We start from the raw sequence: 18,017 nt of genomic DNA, 5'->3' as shown, positions 1-18,017 counted from the left end.
CAGCACCTGGCTGACTGACGGCTCAGGACAGACTAGTGGCTCTGGCAGCTCAGGACAGACTGGCGGCTCTGGCAGCTCAGGACAGACTGCCGGCTCTGGCAGCTCAGGACAGACTGGCGGCTCTGGCAGCTCAGGACAGACGGGAGACTCTGGCAGCACTGGAGAGGAGGAAGGCTCTGGCAGCGCTGGACAGGCGGGAGCACCTGTAGGGAGAAGACAGAGAGAAAGCCTGGTGTGGGGGGCTGCCACCGGAGGGCTGGTACGTGGAGGTGGCACCGGACAAACCGGACCGTGAAGCTACACTGGAGCTCTTGAGCACCGAGCCTGCCCAACCTTACTTGGCTGAATGCTCCCCGTAGCCAGGCCAGTGCTGGCGAACCGGGGACACCATGCGTAAGGCTGATGCCATGTACGCCAGCCCGAGGAGACGCACTGGAGACCAGATGCGTAGAACTGGCTTCATGGCACCTGGCTCGATGCCCACTCTAGCCCGGCCGATACGAGGAGCTGGAATGTACCGCACCGGGCTATGCACACGCACCGGGGACACCGTGCGCTCCACCGCATAACACGGTGCCTGCCCGGTCCCTTTCGCTCTCCGGTAAGCACGGGAAGTTGGCGCAGGTCTCCTAGCTGGCTTCGCCACACTCCCCGTGTGCCCCCCCTCAATACATTTTTGGGGCTGCTTCTCGGGCTTCCAGCCGCGCTGCCGTGCTGCCTCCTCATACCGCCGCCTCTCTGCTTTCGCTGCATCCAGCTCAGCCTTGGGGCGGCGATATTCTCCAGCCTGTGCCCATGGTCCCTTGCCGTTCAGAATCTCCTCCCATGTCCAGGAGTCCTGTGTTTTTAGCCGCTGCTGCTGCTGCCCGTTACCACGCTGCTTGGTCCTTGGGTGTTTCTGTAACGGGACGAGGAGGAGTAGCAAGGATCAGACCAATGTGCAGCGTGGTAAGTGTTCATCATTTTAATTAAAGAAAGCACGGAACACCTACAAAAATAACAAAATGAACGAACAAAACTAAACAGTCCTGTCTGGTGACATACACACGTAACACAAAGACAGAAAATAAACACCCACAAAACCCAGGTGGAAAAAGGCTACCTAAGTATGATTCTCAATCAGAGACAACTAACGACACCTACCTCTGATTGAGAACCATACTAGGCCGAACACAAAAACCAACATAGAAAAACAAACATAACTGCCCACCCCAACTCACGCCCTGACCATACTAAAACAAAGACAAAACAAAGGAACCAAGGTCAGAACGTGACACAGATGATATTGCCACTCCTATTTGCAACATCTTCAATTTAAGCCTACTAGAGAGCCTGTGCCCTCAGGTCTGGAGGGAAGCTAAAATCATTCGGCTACCCAAGAATAGCAAAGCCCCCTTTACTGGCTCAAATAGCCGACGAATCAGCCTGTTACCAACCCTTAGTAAACTTCTGGAAAGAATTGTGTTTGACCAGATACAATGCTGTTTCAGAGTAAACAAATTGACAACAGAATTTCAGCATGCTTATGGGGAAGGACACTCAACAAGCGCAGCACTTACACAAATTACTGATGATTGGCTGAGAGAAATTGATGATAAAATGATTGTGGCGGCTGTCTTGTTAGACTTCAGTTCAGCTTTTGACATTATCGATCATAGTCTGCTGCTGGAAAAACTTGTGTTATGGCTTTACACACCCTGCTATAATTTGGATAAAGAGTTACTTGTCTAACAGAACACAGATGGTGTTCTTTAATGAAAACCTCTCAAATATAATCCAGTTAGAGTCAGGAATTCCCCAGGGTAGCTGTTTAGGCCCTTTGCTTTTTATTTTTTTTTACTAAAGACATGCCACTGGGATGACCTTAATGTATGTCAAATAGAGGCACTATGGGCTCCAGTACATCTGCCTCACCAGGCACCCATATTGGTAGGATGTGTGTATAGACCTCCTAGCTCTAAGGTGTCATATCTGGATGACTTGTGTACTGGGTTTGACCAGGCCATAGATAGCAACAGAGATCTATTTATCATGGGTCATGTTAATATAAATTGGAAGGATCACAATAATTTGAATAGAACAAAATTGATGAGATATGCCAAGAACTGTGGTTTGAAACAAATGGTTAATGATCCTATTAGATCTTCAATTAAGTTGGGTCATCGTTCAGACACATGCATTGATCTGATTTTCTGTAATATACCATTGCAATGCTTAAAAGCCAGATCAATGCCAGTGGGCTGGACAGACCATAATACTGTGACCATAACCATGAACACCAAGGTTCCAAAGAAACCCCCTAGGATTGTGGTCAAAATACAATTTAAAACATTTAATCATGAGCTACTTCTAAATGATTTGGCTGCTGTACCCTGGGAGATGATTTATCTAGAGGATGATTTAAATCACACTACAGAATGTTTTATTGATTTGCTCACTGAGGTAATGGACCATCATGCCTCTATAAGAAAGAGTACAGTTTGTACTCGTCCATCTCCATGGATTGATGATGAACTGGGTGAGGCTTTTTCTCAAAAAAATATGGCAAAAGTCTTAGCAGCCAAGTCAAAATTAGAAATTGATTAACAGAATTATAGAACATTACGTAATTATACAGTTAAATTGAATCAAAAGAAAAAACATTTTTTTTACAACGATGCGTTTATTGATTCTAAAAATGATTCTAAAAAGGTATGGAACACAGTTAAGGGCTTACTTGGTACATCTAACTCATCATGCCCATCTTGTGTGGAGGTTGACGGGAGAATAATAACAAAACCAGTTGATATTGCCAATCATTTTTGCAGATTTTTTTACAAAGAAAATTAAATTACTGAGCAACAATGTAAACATACGTTCCATCTCCAATGGATTGATGATCATAAATGAGAAGAAGATCTGCTCTTTTAGTCTGCAAACAGTGTCAGTGGAGGAGGTGTTAAACCTATTGAAGTCATTACCTGATGGTAAATCTACAGGTTATGGTCTTATGGACAATTTTTTGCTTCGCTGTGCTGCTCCCCAGATTGGAGTTCCACTGAAATACATATTTAATTGGTCACTGGAAAAGGGGATGTTTGCAAATGTATGGAAGCATGCGAAACTGTGTCCTATTCCGAAAGACAGCAAAGAACCCATTACTCATGCCAATAGTCAACCAATTAGACTACATCCTACACTCAAGAAGATATTGGAGGGTATTGTGAGTAGACAAATATGGGAGTACATGGAAAAGAATGATCTGATTACAGCCAATCAGCATGCTTATCGTAAAAACCATTCCACTACTACTGCATTGGTTGACATGACTGACCAGTGGCTCAATGCTATGGATAATGGAAAGTTTGTGGGTGTACTATTTTTAGATTTCAGTGCAGCATTTGATTTAGTGGATCATTAAATAATTTTGATAAAATGTATGCATTATGGTTTTAAGGAGGTAGCATTGAATTGGGTACAGTCATATCTAACTGACAGGAAACAGTCTACCTATATCAATGGTTCATTTTCTTCCCCTCATGTGTTAAATTGTGGAATACCGCAGGGCAGCTGCCTTGGGCCACTTCTTTATTTAATATATACCAACGATCTTCCCTATGCCTTAGCTGAAACTCAAGCTACTATATTTGCAGATGATACTACAATTTATGCAGCAAGACAATCGGTTAAACAGGTACAGCAAGCTTTACAAGGAAATTTTGAGAATATCAGGGAGATGGTTTTCCAAAACAAACTGGTTTTAAACATTTAAAAAAACAAAGTTATGTTGGTCTGTTGAACTAGGAAAAGGCCAAAACAGCAGGGGATACAATTAAGTATGGAAGGAGTACAAATTGAAGAAGTGGCAGAAACCAAACTATTGGGAGTGCAGCTAGACAACTGCTTGTCATGGTCGTCTCAAATAACTAATCTATGTAAAAAAAATGTATATATAAAAAAATAAACAGCATGCATAATCAGAAGGATAGCTAAATGTTTACCAGGAAGAATTATTCAGCAAATTACACAATCATTAATTGAGAGTCAGGTGAACTACTGTTCTGTGGTCTGGGGAAATGCATCATTAAGTGAAGTTAGAAGGCTGCAGAATGCACAGAACAAAGCAGCAAGGATTGTTTTAAGGTGGATATATGGTTCTTCTGTTGCAGTCAGTGTTCTTGGTTGGTCATCAATCGACAGGATAATTGAAAAAAACATGCTTATTTTATTTCATAATATACATCATTTAAAACGGCCAAGTTCTATTCACAACGGTATTCAGTTGGTAAGAGACAGACATTCTGTAAATACTAGGAATAGATTGTCCACCATCTATGCGTTATCCAGACAGAAAAGCGAAATAGGCAAAAGAACATTTCGATTTAGAGCAATAAGGAAATGGAATAAATGAACTGAGCAAGTTCGTTTCAGAGTGGGTGGCAAGGAATAAGTTAACCCTAAACATTTCTAAAACTAAAAGCATTGTATATGGAACAAAACACTCACTAACCCCTAAACCTCAACTAAATTGTGTAATAAATCATGTGGAAATTGAGCAGTTGAGATGACTAAACTGCTTGGAGTAATCTTAGATTGTAAACTGTCATGGTTGTGGCGTACAGCATGTCAGCTACCAGGGGGAGAATCGTTGAGGCCTGGTAACAGATGAAGTATACATCATGAGGTGATGGCTCCATCTGCTGGACGTGCCAGGTCTCGACGGGCTCCCCAGCCCGGACTAATTGGGGCTGATTGGGAGCTGGTGAGTAATCAAGGGCAGATTGCTCACCAGCTGTGCAAGGCCCATAAAGCTGCCAGCACACAGGAGGAATGGAGGAAGAAAGGACTCCCGTGGTATGGTTGACGGTTGCAGAGGTAAGAAGAGGGAGTTCAGTTTTGTGTCCGACAGGATACCGCTAGACCCGGAATACCAGAAGACGGCATCCCGGAGAGGGTCTCATAGGAGAGACCTATCATTTTCTTTTGATCTATTATTTAAATAAACACCCTTGAAACTGAGCTAATCCTTCTCTGTCCATGTCTGATATTGGTAAACGTCTTGACCAAACCCCCTGGTCTGCCACATGGTCAAAACATATTGATGCAGTAGTAGCTAAGATGGGGAGAAGTCTGTCTATAATAATGTGTATCTCTGCTTTCTTAACAACACTATATACAAGGCAGGTCCTATAGGCCCTAGTTTTGTCGCACCTTGACATACTGTTCAGTCGTGTGGTTAGGTGACACAAAAAGGAGTTAGGAAAATTGCAATTGGCTCAGAACAGGGCAGCATGGCTGGCCCTTGGATGTACACAGAGAGCTAATATTAAAATATATGCAAATCAATCTCTCATGGCTGAAAGTGGAGGAGAGATTGACTTCATCACTACTTGTATTTATGAGAGGTATTGACATATGCACCGAGCTGTCTGTCTAAGCTACTGGCACACAGCTCGGACCCCCATGCATGCCCCACAAGACAAGCCACAAGAGGTTTCTTCACTGTCCCCAAGTACAGAACAGACTATGGGAGGCACACAGTACTACATAGAACCATGACTACATGGAACTTTATTCCATATCAAGAATCTGACGCAAGCAGTAAAATTTAATTTAAAAAAAACTGAAGAAAAAAACCACCCTATGGAACAGCAGGGACTGAAGCAACACAAACATTGGCACAGACACATGCATACACACACACGATAACATGCGCACTATACATACACATGGATTTAGTTCTGTAGATATGTGGTAGTGGTGGAGTAGGGGCCTGAGGGCACACAGTGTGTTGTGAAATCCGTGAATGTATTGTAATGTTTTTAAAATTGTATAAACTGCCTTAATTTTGCTGGACCCCAGGAAGAGTAAGCAGCAGCTAATGGGGATCATTAATAAATACAATACAACAGTATCCTGAATCATTGTCTTTTATGTTGATTCAGTTGGTGCAGTGTGCAGTATAAATGGTTACTTACCTTGAGTTCAAACTACAGAGCATGTATTCAAAAGAAACGCTTAGAATATGTAAAACATTGTTCTTTTTGTTTTAAAAGAAGGGGGATGTAATATTCACATGTGTAAACATACTGAATTGTAATTGGATGCATTTTACCGCCTATCATACTATGATTGGTTAAGACCACCCAGGTGGTGAGGTCATGGTCAGTTGATCATGGTATGAGACACGTGAACATGCCAGTTATAGCTAGCTAATAAAGAGCTACGTTAAGAAATATTTGGTATTTGATTAGGATCCCCATTAACTGTTGCAAAAGCAGCAGCTACTCTTCCTGGGGTCCACACAAAACATGAAACAAAAATACATAATGACATAATACAGAACATCATTAGACAAGACCAGCTCAAGGACAGAACTACACATATTTATAAAAAGGCACACGTAGCCTACATACCAATGAATACACACAAACTTGTACAATCAATAAGTGATGAAATTCTAAATAAAAAATGTCAATCATTTAAAAAAAAGAATAGCCCCTGTTGAGAAAAAAAATGTCCGCAGGAAATCTAGGTAGCGCGGCAAGATAACGTAAATAGACATCATAAACTTTGACTAAATATACATGTTCTACACATAGTTAGAAAGATACACTGCTTCTTTATGCAACCGCTTTGTTAGATTTATTTTTAACGTTACAGAAATCGCACACTATTCAATATGCTGAGACGGCGCTCAGATACAAGCTACATTTCTCCGTAATGTTGGAGTCAACAGAAACACAGATTTCAGCATAAATATTCCCTTACCTTCGATGGTCTTCGTTCAGAATGTTCTGGAAGGCTTCATACTTACCCAATACATTGTTTGGTTTCAAGTCTTGCGTCTTTGTATTAGCTACTGCTAATAACATCAGCTGAAATGCACCCAAAATGTCCTCTGGTCCGGAAAAGTTGCGCATCAAAACTTCAAAATTACATATTATATGTCGACTAAACAGGTCAAACTAAGTGCAGAAGCAAGCTTTATGATGTTTTAGACACACAAAACAAACTTCAATTCAATCGGCCATCGTCTGTCCTTCTCTTGAGTGCTGGAACAAAGGAATGGCTGGGACCAATTCGCGCCACAACGCACAACCTATTTTCTCGTGGCACGCACTAATTTCACTCCCATAGGGTCAATTCTCGCGGGATTTGAACGATTTAAAGCTCTACTGAATGAGGACATATAGTGGAAGACATAGAAAGTCTCCCCAGAATCATAACTGGTTGGGAAGGGTGGGGGCGATGACGTCAAAGTTGCTCCAACTTTCATGACCACAAAAACTAGTTTGGAAGAATGCCTGCCCTGTGAGTTCTGCTATACTTACAGACATAATTCCAACGGTTTTAGAAGCTTTAGAGTGTTTTCTATCCAATAATAATTATTATATGCATATATTAGCAATTTTTGACAGATTTTTTTTCAGTTTACTAGGGGTACCCAATCTCTCCAAAGGGGGCATATGTCTGCCATATCCTTAACAGGTTTTAAGTGAGGTATCCTTGGGCTTAATTGTTAATTGCCATTTGCGGGCAACCAAAAGTTCAATCCGTGGTACTGACTTGATCACAGTAGGAATTGGTGAATTTTAATGTTGAGTAAAGGACTAGAGCGCGGGTAATCTTGCGAGAACTCGGTTTGGTGAAACTCATTGAATGAGGGACTATAGTGCAGGTGACGCCTTGCGAGAGCATCTGATTTGAAGTTCAAATTTTAACGTGTATGTAATTGATTAAATGTTTTGTTAAATAAGGTAAACAGGTATGCCCTGGGTTACTATTGTTAGTGCTTTGTTATTCCTGATGCCTAGAAAATACGAGGTAAGATTGACATTTTGGGGACCGTGTTACGTAATTGGATAGCAGACATGGGTACTCTGTAGGTAGTTTTGCACATTTGGATAGACATAAAATAATATTTACCATAGTAATCACAGTAGGCCATATCCCAGTGTGGATACAACACCCGGTTGTGGGACCACTAATTAGGCAATATTTTGATAATGGTATGGGTTTCCCTGTTCATATAGACAGAGTTTTGAAATCTAAAAACAGCGTTAACCAGTTTTCCTTGTCTGTCTCATTCCCCTCTGTTTGTGTTTTCTGTGAATGTGATATGAGAGTGTATGAGGGAAGTATGTTTTAGGAACAGTACTGTGTGAATGTGAATGAGAGTTTTGTGAGTCTAGAAAAGTGTTCATCTTACATTTGGATAATAAGATATGTAGAGTTACCTTTGACTACCGTACAATACTGCCCATTATATAATATTACGGACTGGTATTATTAAGTGCTAGATGTTATTCTATAATTGCTGGAATATTGGAGAACTGTTGAGAATTATTACCATAGGGCAGCGTCCGAGAAACAAACGTTTTTGGGTTCCACTGAGAGTGTGAAGAGTTGTTGGAAACGCACATGGAGTGATTCATTAATGCGAGTACCTAAGATGTCCTACGTTATCTATTGATTCTGTGAAGACATGGAGGAAAAAAAGAGAGAAATGGTATGTGTATGTATAATCGATTACTTGAGATTTGATAAAGTAATACTGGGAATATGAGATGCAACTTAAACAACCCATGCATAGATGTACGTAGGTTTTTTTTTTATGGATAATTAGCTAGAGTTAAGGTTAAAGCATTATATGACTGTCTACAGGATCTGGGAGATAGTCTCAGAAAAGTTTGGCATATATTAAAACCGCGAGGAGAGAGGACCGGAAATAAATTAATGGAGGTTCACTGTAGCAAAGCCACAAAGACACTAATAGAAGCCACAAGCAATTGGACCGTGAGAAGGATAGACCTGTCTCTAGTCTATTTTTACTATGAAGTTATGGGTACAAATGTTTTTTTTACAAATTAGTTATTAAGGGTAGTAATTAGAATTTTTATTTGTAGTATTGTTGTTTTTACACATTAGTCATGATGTGAATTATGTGTAAAAATGGGGTAATTACAAGTCTTTTGAGGGTTTTGGATTGAAGTTGACACACCTTGAGTGATATATAGAAATGTATTGAGTGATGTATGAAGGAGTGTATTGTATCATTTGTTTGGATTTCTTTAAAATGCTTGTCTGGATTTTCTGAATCAGAAATTAACTGAACTATCTGATCTATCATCACTCTCGAGGTTACTACAGATGGCGTCTTGATGCATAAGCAGGGACAATTTGACCAAACGATGTGGACCTCAAAACCCCCTCTAAACAGCTGAAGAAATAGCATTCACTAAGGCCCTGTCCTGCACCACTTTTATCGAGAGACCTGAGTCCGAGCCAGCAACTGATGTACAGCATCCAGTTGAAGTCATCAACTGCCTTTTCTCTCAAGATTGCAAAAGAAGTCCATGCGGAGTGAGCATAGAGATAGAGATCCGTTCCAAAACTTTTCTTATAACGCTGGTATACTGGTATGCAAATGGACAAGACATGAGTTGTGTTGGGGTTCAGGTGAGACATTGAAATTGGGACATTGACATGGATCATCCATTTTGAACTGTGAAGCTATCTGAAGAAAAATGAAGAAATGCCAGAAGATTGAGTGCTGGAGAAGGGAGTGGGTTGATTGATTTAGACTTGTCTGAAATATTTATTTTGGGTATCTGGTTGATGGGGGAGGTCTACACTGCTAAATTTATAATGATTTAGGCTTAAGAATGCATTGGGATACTGATCTGTAATAATAACCCTGATGAGTTAGTTAATTGGGTTAATTATGAGATTAATATATTGTATGTTAATATAAATGTACATTCTCCCAGTACTAATCTGTGTTAAATTGGGGGTTTTCATTTTGGGTGATAAAACTAATGTGAATCACTGAGCAATTTCATTCTAAATTATGTTTGGATAATTAATTGGGTTTTGATTATGATTGGGAACTGAATGATTTCCCTGACCTATTCCTGACTACATCTCTGATGAGGACCCCAATCCTGAGCATAAGGAGCTCATGTTACTACTGGGTGTACAAAGTGTCCAGAGAGGGGTGTCTGTCACTGGTGTAGGAAGGTTTTGTTCTAAATGGGTTGGACATTTTTGTCATGCTTACCCCTACCTTTGTGCGTGGTGCCAGCATGATGACTGTCCTATCTGTTGAAATTAAGCTTGTGTGTGATGTTAATTTTCAGGGTTTCATTATGTTACAAATTGACAGTGTTTTGATAAAGGTATTAAGCTCAGAAACCCAGAGGACGGTTGTTTACCATGGATGAAATGTGTACTTAACAAACTGGAATTTTTCTAGAAGATTATCTTGAGTGGAGAATGTGAGAAAAAAATTAAATGTACCTGATTTATTGAATATTAATGGTTAACAATTAATATTTAACTAATAGTAAAGACATTTCTGTCCTACTAGTGTCTGTTTTTTTTATGGTCTCCACTCTAGTTCCCTGCAGCTAATCTGGGTTTATGGTCACCAGAGATGGCTTGAGTTGACAAATGAGTTAAAGACTGCATTACATAGACAAGAATGTGTTTTACTAGGGATAGTTTAGGAGTAGAACAATCCATCGTTGTCTCAAAATCATCCTTGCATCTGGGAAACTAAACCAGGGTGGGGTTAAGACCACAACCCATGTGCAGATAATGACATGATGAACCCAGAGTGGCTTATGATGCCCCAATCTGCACGGGATGGGTAAAACCAATCATGACTAAACATTTTTAGTGTCACCTATATATAGTACTCTGCATTTGTGTAAAGGTTAGGTTACTCGGTCCAACACTCAAGGGTGTGGGGTCGACCAGCCTCATTATTGCAATAATTCATCAATATTAAATAAAGACGATTGTTTGAAGAAATGACCAAGTCTCTCTCAGTACTGAATTTTCCACGACACTAGTCACTTTAATAATGTCACTTAATAATGTTTACATTTCTTGCATTACTCATCACATATGTACATATACTGTATTTTATACCATCTATTGCATCTTGCCCATGCCGCTTGGTCATTGCGCATCCATATATTTATGTTGATATGTATATATTCTTATTCCATTCCTTTACTTAGATTTGTGTGTATTAGTTAGTTGTCGTGGAATTGTTAGATTAGTTGTTAGATATTGCTGCCCTGTCGGAACTAGAAGCACAAGCGTACACTTGCAATAACATCTGCTAACCATGTGTATGTGACAAATACAATTTGATTTAAATAAGTTCAGGAGTACACATTTGCTTAACATTTGCTGAACTTATTTAAATCAAATTGTATTTGTCACATACACATGGTTAGCAGATGTTATTGCAAGTGTACGCTTGTGCTTCTAGTAAGTTGCATAAACTCACTCTGTGCAAAATAGTGTTCAACATGATTTTTGAATGACTTCCTCATCTCTGTTATGTGTAAGGTCCCTTATGTTATGTGTAAGGTCCCTCAGTCGAGCAGTGAATTTCAAACACAGATTCAACCACCAAGACCAGGGAGGTTTTACAATTCTTAGCAAAGAAGGGCACTGATTTGTAGATGGGTAAAAAAACAGACATTGAATAACATTTTGAGAATGGTGAAGTTATTAATTGTACTTTGGATGGTGTATCAATACACTGAGTCACTACAAAGATACAGGCATCCTTCCTAACTCAGATGCCGTAGAGGAAGGAAACCTCTCAGTGATTTCACCATGAGGCCAATGTTGACTTTAAAACAATTACAGAGTTTAATGGCTGTGATAGGAGAAAACTGAGGATGGATCAACAACATTGTAGTTACTCCACAATAATAACCTAATTGACAGTGAAAGGAAGTCATGTAGAGAAATATATTTTTGCAACAAGCCACTAAAGTAATACTTCAAAGAAATTGGCAAAGCAGTTTACTTTTTGTCCTGTGTTATGTGTTATGTTTGGGGCAAATCAAATACAACACATTAGAGTACCACTTCCCATATTTTCATGCATGGTGGTTGCTGCAGCATGTATGGGTATGCTTGCAATCATTAAGGACTGGGGAGTTTTTCAGGATAAAAAAATATATGGGTTGGAGCTAAGTACAGGCAAAATCCTAGAGGAAAACCTGGTTTAGACTGCTTTCCGCCAGACACTGGGAGATTAATTCACCATTCAACAGGACAATAACCTACCTAAAGCACAAGGCCTAATCTACACTGGAGTTGCTTACCAAGAAGACAGTGAATATTCCTGAGTGGCCGAGTTTGACTTAAATCTGCTTGAAAATCTATGGCAAGACCTGAACATGGTTGTCTAGCAATGATCAACAACCAATTTGACAGAGTATGAACAATTTTGAAAAGAATAATGTGCAAATATTGTACAATCCAGGTGTGGAAAGATCTTAGAGATTTACCCAAAAAGACTCACAGCTGTAATCGCTGTCAAAGGTGCTTCTACAAAGTATTGACTCAGTGGTGTGAATAGTTATGTAAATTAGATATTTATTGTATTTCATTTTCAACAAAAGGTGATACAATATATAAAAACATACTTTCACTTTGTCATTATGGGGTATTGTGTGTAGATGGGTGAATTTTTAAAATATTTAATCCATTCTGAATTCAGTCTGTAACACAACAAATTGTGGGATAGGTCAAGGGGTATGGATACTTTCTGAAGGCACTGTACCTGCCATGCGGGGGGAATATGATAAGCACCCCGACTCTCTGTCTAATGTTAATAATCCTCCCTTGCGATACGGTTTTGGAAACCTTTGGAACGTTACTTTCATATCATCGAGAATTTAAAAAATATACATAAACAATATACTTACTGTACGCAGTTTTAGCACACGACTGTTTTTAATAACACGCTTCCAGCCAATGTATGACACTTCCTTCCCATTTGCGCTCCAATGGAAATGTCAGGATAAGTGGGAAGTGTTCTGTTGGCTGGAAGCATGTATTAATCAAAACACAGCCATGTGCATCTGTGCTAAAACTGCATACAGTAAGGTTATCTTTTGCATTTGTACAATTATTTCTCAGTAATAATATGAAAGTTAGGCTTAAAGGTTTCCAAAACCTTATTTCAAGGGAAGATAATGAAAATTCCTAAGCATTAGGACTGTAGTACACATGGACCATGCTGTGGTTCTTAAGTTAAAATAAGAACCCAAGAGCTGGGTATGACCCCTTGGGTTCTTGAGAACTAATAAAAACTATGTATCCCTAAAACTATTGTTTCTCTTAAAAATCGGCCCCTGTACCACAACAAAAAGTCCATAGTTGCAGAATCAACCTCTTACCTTTGCAATCCCAGTCTGTTTTCCAAAGAAGATCTTTTTTTTCAGATACATGAACCAGTTTCTCTTTCTCAACACTGTAACCACCACTTACCTCGATAACGAGAGGGCCAAGGTTTGAGACCAGACTGCAGAATCTTTTAACCATTCCACGTGGTTAAACTCTTACACTATCGATACAGACAGAATAAGAACAAGTCTTTGATATGAATTACTAGTCTGCAGCTAGGAATTCGGTATCATTGAACGCGAAGACCGACAATCGCCGAAACAACTATCCATAACGACATGAATGAATGTCACTCTGAACTATCCATTCTAACCACGACATAAAGGGCGGACAAACTTTTCAACAGACCCCGACGACACACTGAGCGTAAATATATATACTGATTGCAGTTGTTCCCGAATGAGTGAGCATTCATTTGCAAAGGATTAGCATTTCAATTGTTATAATTATCAACTGTGTGTTGTCTTCTCAGTCGACCCCCACTTCCCTTTTGTACACCAAGCCGCGATGCCGGTTTATCCCACTAGGGAAACTCCGTTATCATTTCCTTGAAACTATCTGTTGTTTGTTTATGCGTTTCTGTGAATTACTTAGTTAGTAAATAAATGATTTTAAGACAATTGATGTATGGATGACTCACAGTGAAGACAGTTTGTGCAGATAACCAACAATTTACTAAGTTTGGAATGAGACTAACGTGAGGTAAAGAAGAATTCATTAATCAGAAGACAAATGATCAGATATGAGAATATCTGAAAATTTATAATAGGAAAATTATAACTTTGTGATCTGAATATTTTCCTTGGTGCCCTGACTTCCTAGTTAATTACAGTTACATGACTAATCAGTTTAGTCGTGTAATAATAATTACAGAGTGTTATTTGATGAAGATTCATCTTCAGTTTAATGATGCCAAAGACACGACAGTACAGAGAAAAATAACATGTGTGAGTCACTTAGATTCAGTCCCAGTGATAGTCATTCATTTGGAGAGCTTGGGACTACAAGGTTCCATCTGCAAAAATATGATTCTGAGATAATTGGTTTGATAATTCCAAACCCTCATTGGTTTGAATGGTTTCAGCTATCTTTATATTGTATTATTTAACAACATTAATTGGGGCTTCTAGATAACTATATTAGGTAGAACTCAAATTTGACAAAAATGCAGATAGAACCTTATAGTCCCAAGCGCTCGATTTTACTCTTGCGGTGCATTCGAAAATTCGCTCTGGCTATCTAGTCCGATTTCGTCTGAGTGTGCAAGAGCGCAGAATAACTGATGAATTTACTAAGGCTCACGTTTTCCGGCTGAACAATGTAGAAAGAAGTGTTACATAAATATTCATACACATAGCTCATATATTATACAGCGCCAAGCCAAACCGCCTGACTCAAGTCATCTTAAGTACCCTTGCTAAAACAGGAACTAGCTCACACAGCCAGCAATAAAACTACCCCCTAACACTATCCCCTCAGCTTGGTTGTCTCCCGACCCCAGGAAACAAAGACATTCCATCGCAAGAACACATACACCCAGCCATAAGACTGACCCCCTCTGTTCTCTTCTTTCACGACCCCCTCTGCTCTCCTGTATCAGATTTCCAGACACACAAATATCTCCTTGTATAAACACACATCTCATCCCCCTCTACTGGTCGGGTGCTCAGAACAAGACTCTGCTGTGCACCAATGGGGCCCGCTCTGGCTAGAGCAAGGCCCGCCTACAACCCTTCGTGACCAGTCAGAAGACCAAAACGACAAGACTCCACCTACTTTATTCTATGTATAAAAATGAATGTAACCTTTGTATAAGGCCTCTTTTTCACCTGACTCCTTGCCAAGTTATATGAACTAGATCCGTGCACGTAAAACTGCGGGACAAGATATCTTTGACTCATTAAAACTGTCTTTTGTTACAACTGAAATCCACTCTGTCCAGCGTCCGTGATTTGGTCTCAACTCTCCAGTATTTAAACACTAACAGAAGTCGCACAAGGACTCTTCTCCAACAACTTTTGTAAATAATCCTCAATTTTGCCTATCCTCAAAGTCATTCTAATTACCCAGTAATAGAGTATACCTAAGTTAGCATGAGCAAACCAGTCACACGCTTTGGAAAATTGACAGAAAAACGTCACACTCCACCAAATCAACTTCAGCTAAAATGGCTACCATCCCACCTTCATTGACGGCTTCAATAGCCACTCCGGACATACGGCTAACCCGATAACACTGGAGATCCTTGTCAGAGAGCTGGCAAAACTCACCGAATTGCTGAATAACTCACTTGCGGCTGCACTGGCTACAATTTAGGCAATCATGGAAACCATCCGGGCTTCTGTAGCATCTCACACTACCACACTGGCTGAATTTGAGCCCGGGCCAAAGCAACCAACTCACTAAGCTGGAAACCAGACTTGACGATGTGGCCGCCGCCAACAAGTCTCTGCAGCTACAAGTGGAAGATTTGATTTCACGTTCAAAACACCAGAATATCCGCGTGATTGGACTACCAGAGGATTCTGAGACAGGATCTCCAACCCAGTTCATTGCTGAGCTGTTCAAGTAAGTTTTGTGCCATGAGGTCTTTCCCAATCTCCGTGAACTCGATAGAGCCCAAAGCAGCCTTGCACCGAAACCTCGCCCAGGCGGCCGACTGCGTCCCATCATAATGCGGATCCATCGATATAAGGAGAAGGAGCTCTTCCTGGCAAGGGAACATGGCAACATCATTTCCCAAGGCAAAATGTATTTCTCCCATGGGCAAAGAAATTAAAAAGGGGTTATGGTTTTAATTAACATTAAATTTGATCCAAATTTGCAAATTGACCAAACAGATCATCAATGTAGATGGATTATTTTAAATATGTTATTGGACAATAAACAGATATGGATTATTTACCTATATGGTCCGAATAATGATGATCCAAGCTTCTTTGAAAATATAAGAATTTATCAACTCTACAAGCAACACTAGACTCTATTATTATGGTGGGACATTTTAATACGGTCATAAATACCTCTATGGACTGGAAAGGAAATCACCCTCAGGCACTTAAGGAAATCATGAATGTCATGGATATATTGGAATTAGTGGATATATGGAGACTAAAATACCCTGACCTAGTGAGATATACAGTGGGGAGAACGTATTTGAAACCCTGACGATTTTGCAGGTTTTCCAACTTACAAAGCATGTAGAGGTCTGTAATTTTTATCATAGGTACACTTCAACTGTGAGAGACGGAATGTAAAACAAAAATCCAGAAAATCACATTGTATGATTTTTAAGTAGTTAATTTGCATTTTATTTTATGACATAAGTATTTGATACATCAGAAAAGCAGAACTTAATATTTGGTACAGAAACCTTTGTTTGCAATTACATAGATCATACGTTTCCTGTAGTTCTTGACCATGTTTGCACACACTGCAGCAGGGATTTTGGCCAACCACTCCTCCATACAGACCTTCTCACGATCCTTCAGGTTTCGGGGCTGTCGCTGGGCAATATGGACTTTCAGCTCCCTCCAAAGATTTTCTATTGGGTTCAGGTCTGGAGACTGGCTAGGCCACTCCAGGACCTTGAGATGCTTCTTACAGAGCCCTGGCTGTGTGTTTCGGGTTGTTGTCATGCTGGAACACCCAGCCACGACCCATCTTCAATACTCTTACTGAGAGAAGGAGGTTGTTGGCCAAGATCTTGCGATACATGGCCCATCCATCCATCCTCCCCTCAATACGGTGCAGTTGTCCTGTCCCCTTTGCAGAAAAGCATCCCCAAAGTAGTATGTTTCCACCTCCATGCTTCACGGTTGGGATGGTGTTCTTGGGGTTGTACTCATCCTTCTTCTTCCTCCAAACACGGCGAGTGGAGTTTAGACCAAAAAGCTCTATTTGTCTCATCAGACCACATGACCTTCTCTCATTCCTCCTCTGGATCATCCAGATGGTCATTGGCAAACTTCAGACGGGCCTGGACATGCGCTGGCTTGAGCAGGGGGACCTTGCGTGCTCTGGAGAATTTTAATCCATGACGCCGTAGTGTGTTACTAAGGGTTTTCTTTGAGACTGTGGTCTCAGCTCTCTTCAGGTCATTGACCAGGTCCTGCCGTGTAGTTCTGGGCTGATCCCTCACCTTCCTCATGATCATTGATGCCCCACGAGGTGAGATATTGCATGGAGCCCAGACCGAGGGTGATTGAACGTCATCTTGAACTTCTTCCATTTTCTACTAATTGCGCCAACAGTTGTTGCCTTCTCACCAAGCTGCTTGCCTATTGTCCTGTAGCCCATCCCAGTCTTGTGCAGGTCTACAAATGTATCCCTGATGTCCTTACACAGCTCTCTGGTCTTGGCCATTGTGGAGAGGTTGGAGTCTGTTTGATTGAGTGTGTGGACAGGTGTCTTTTATACAGGTAACGAGTTCAAACGGGTGCAGTTAATACAGGTAATGAGTGGAGAACAGGGGGCTCCTTAAAAAAAAACTAACAGGTCTGTGAGAGCCGGAATTCTTACTGGTTGGTAGGTGATCAAATACTCATGTCATGCAATAAAATGCAAATTAATTACTTAAAAATCAAATGTGATTTTCTGGAGTTTTGTTTTAGATTCCGTCTCTCACAGTTGAAGTGTACCTATGATTAAAAAAATTACAGACCTCTACATGCTTTGTAAGTAGGAAAACCTGCAAAATCGGCAGTGTATCAAATACTTGTTCTCCCCACTGTATATGTTTCCTGTACAAGCTTTTGTACCGAATACATTACGTTGTTGCAGGTGTCAAGCTTATGGGCATGTGGCAGCAGTGT

This window comes from Oncorhynchus mykiss, chromosome 24, assembly GCF_057628025.1.
Source record: "Oncorhynchus mykiss isolate SJ-2025 chromosome 24, ASM5762802v1, whole genome shotgun sequence".
Taxonomy (NCBI): Eukaryota; Metazoa; Chordata; class Actinopteri; order Salmoniformes; family Salmonidae; genus Oncorhynchus; species Oncorhynchus mykiss.
Note: the sequence above shows the minus strand (reverse complement) of the source record.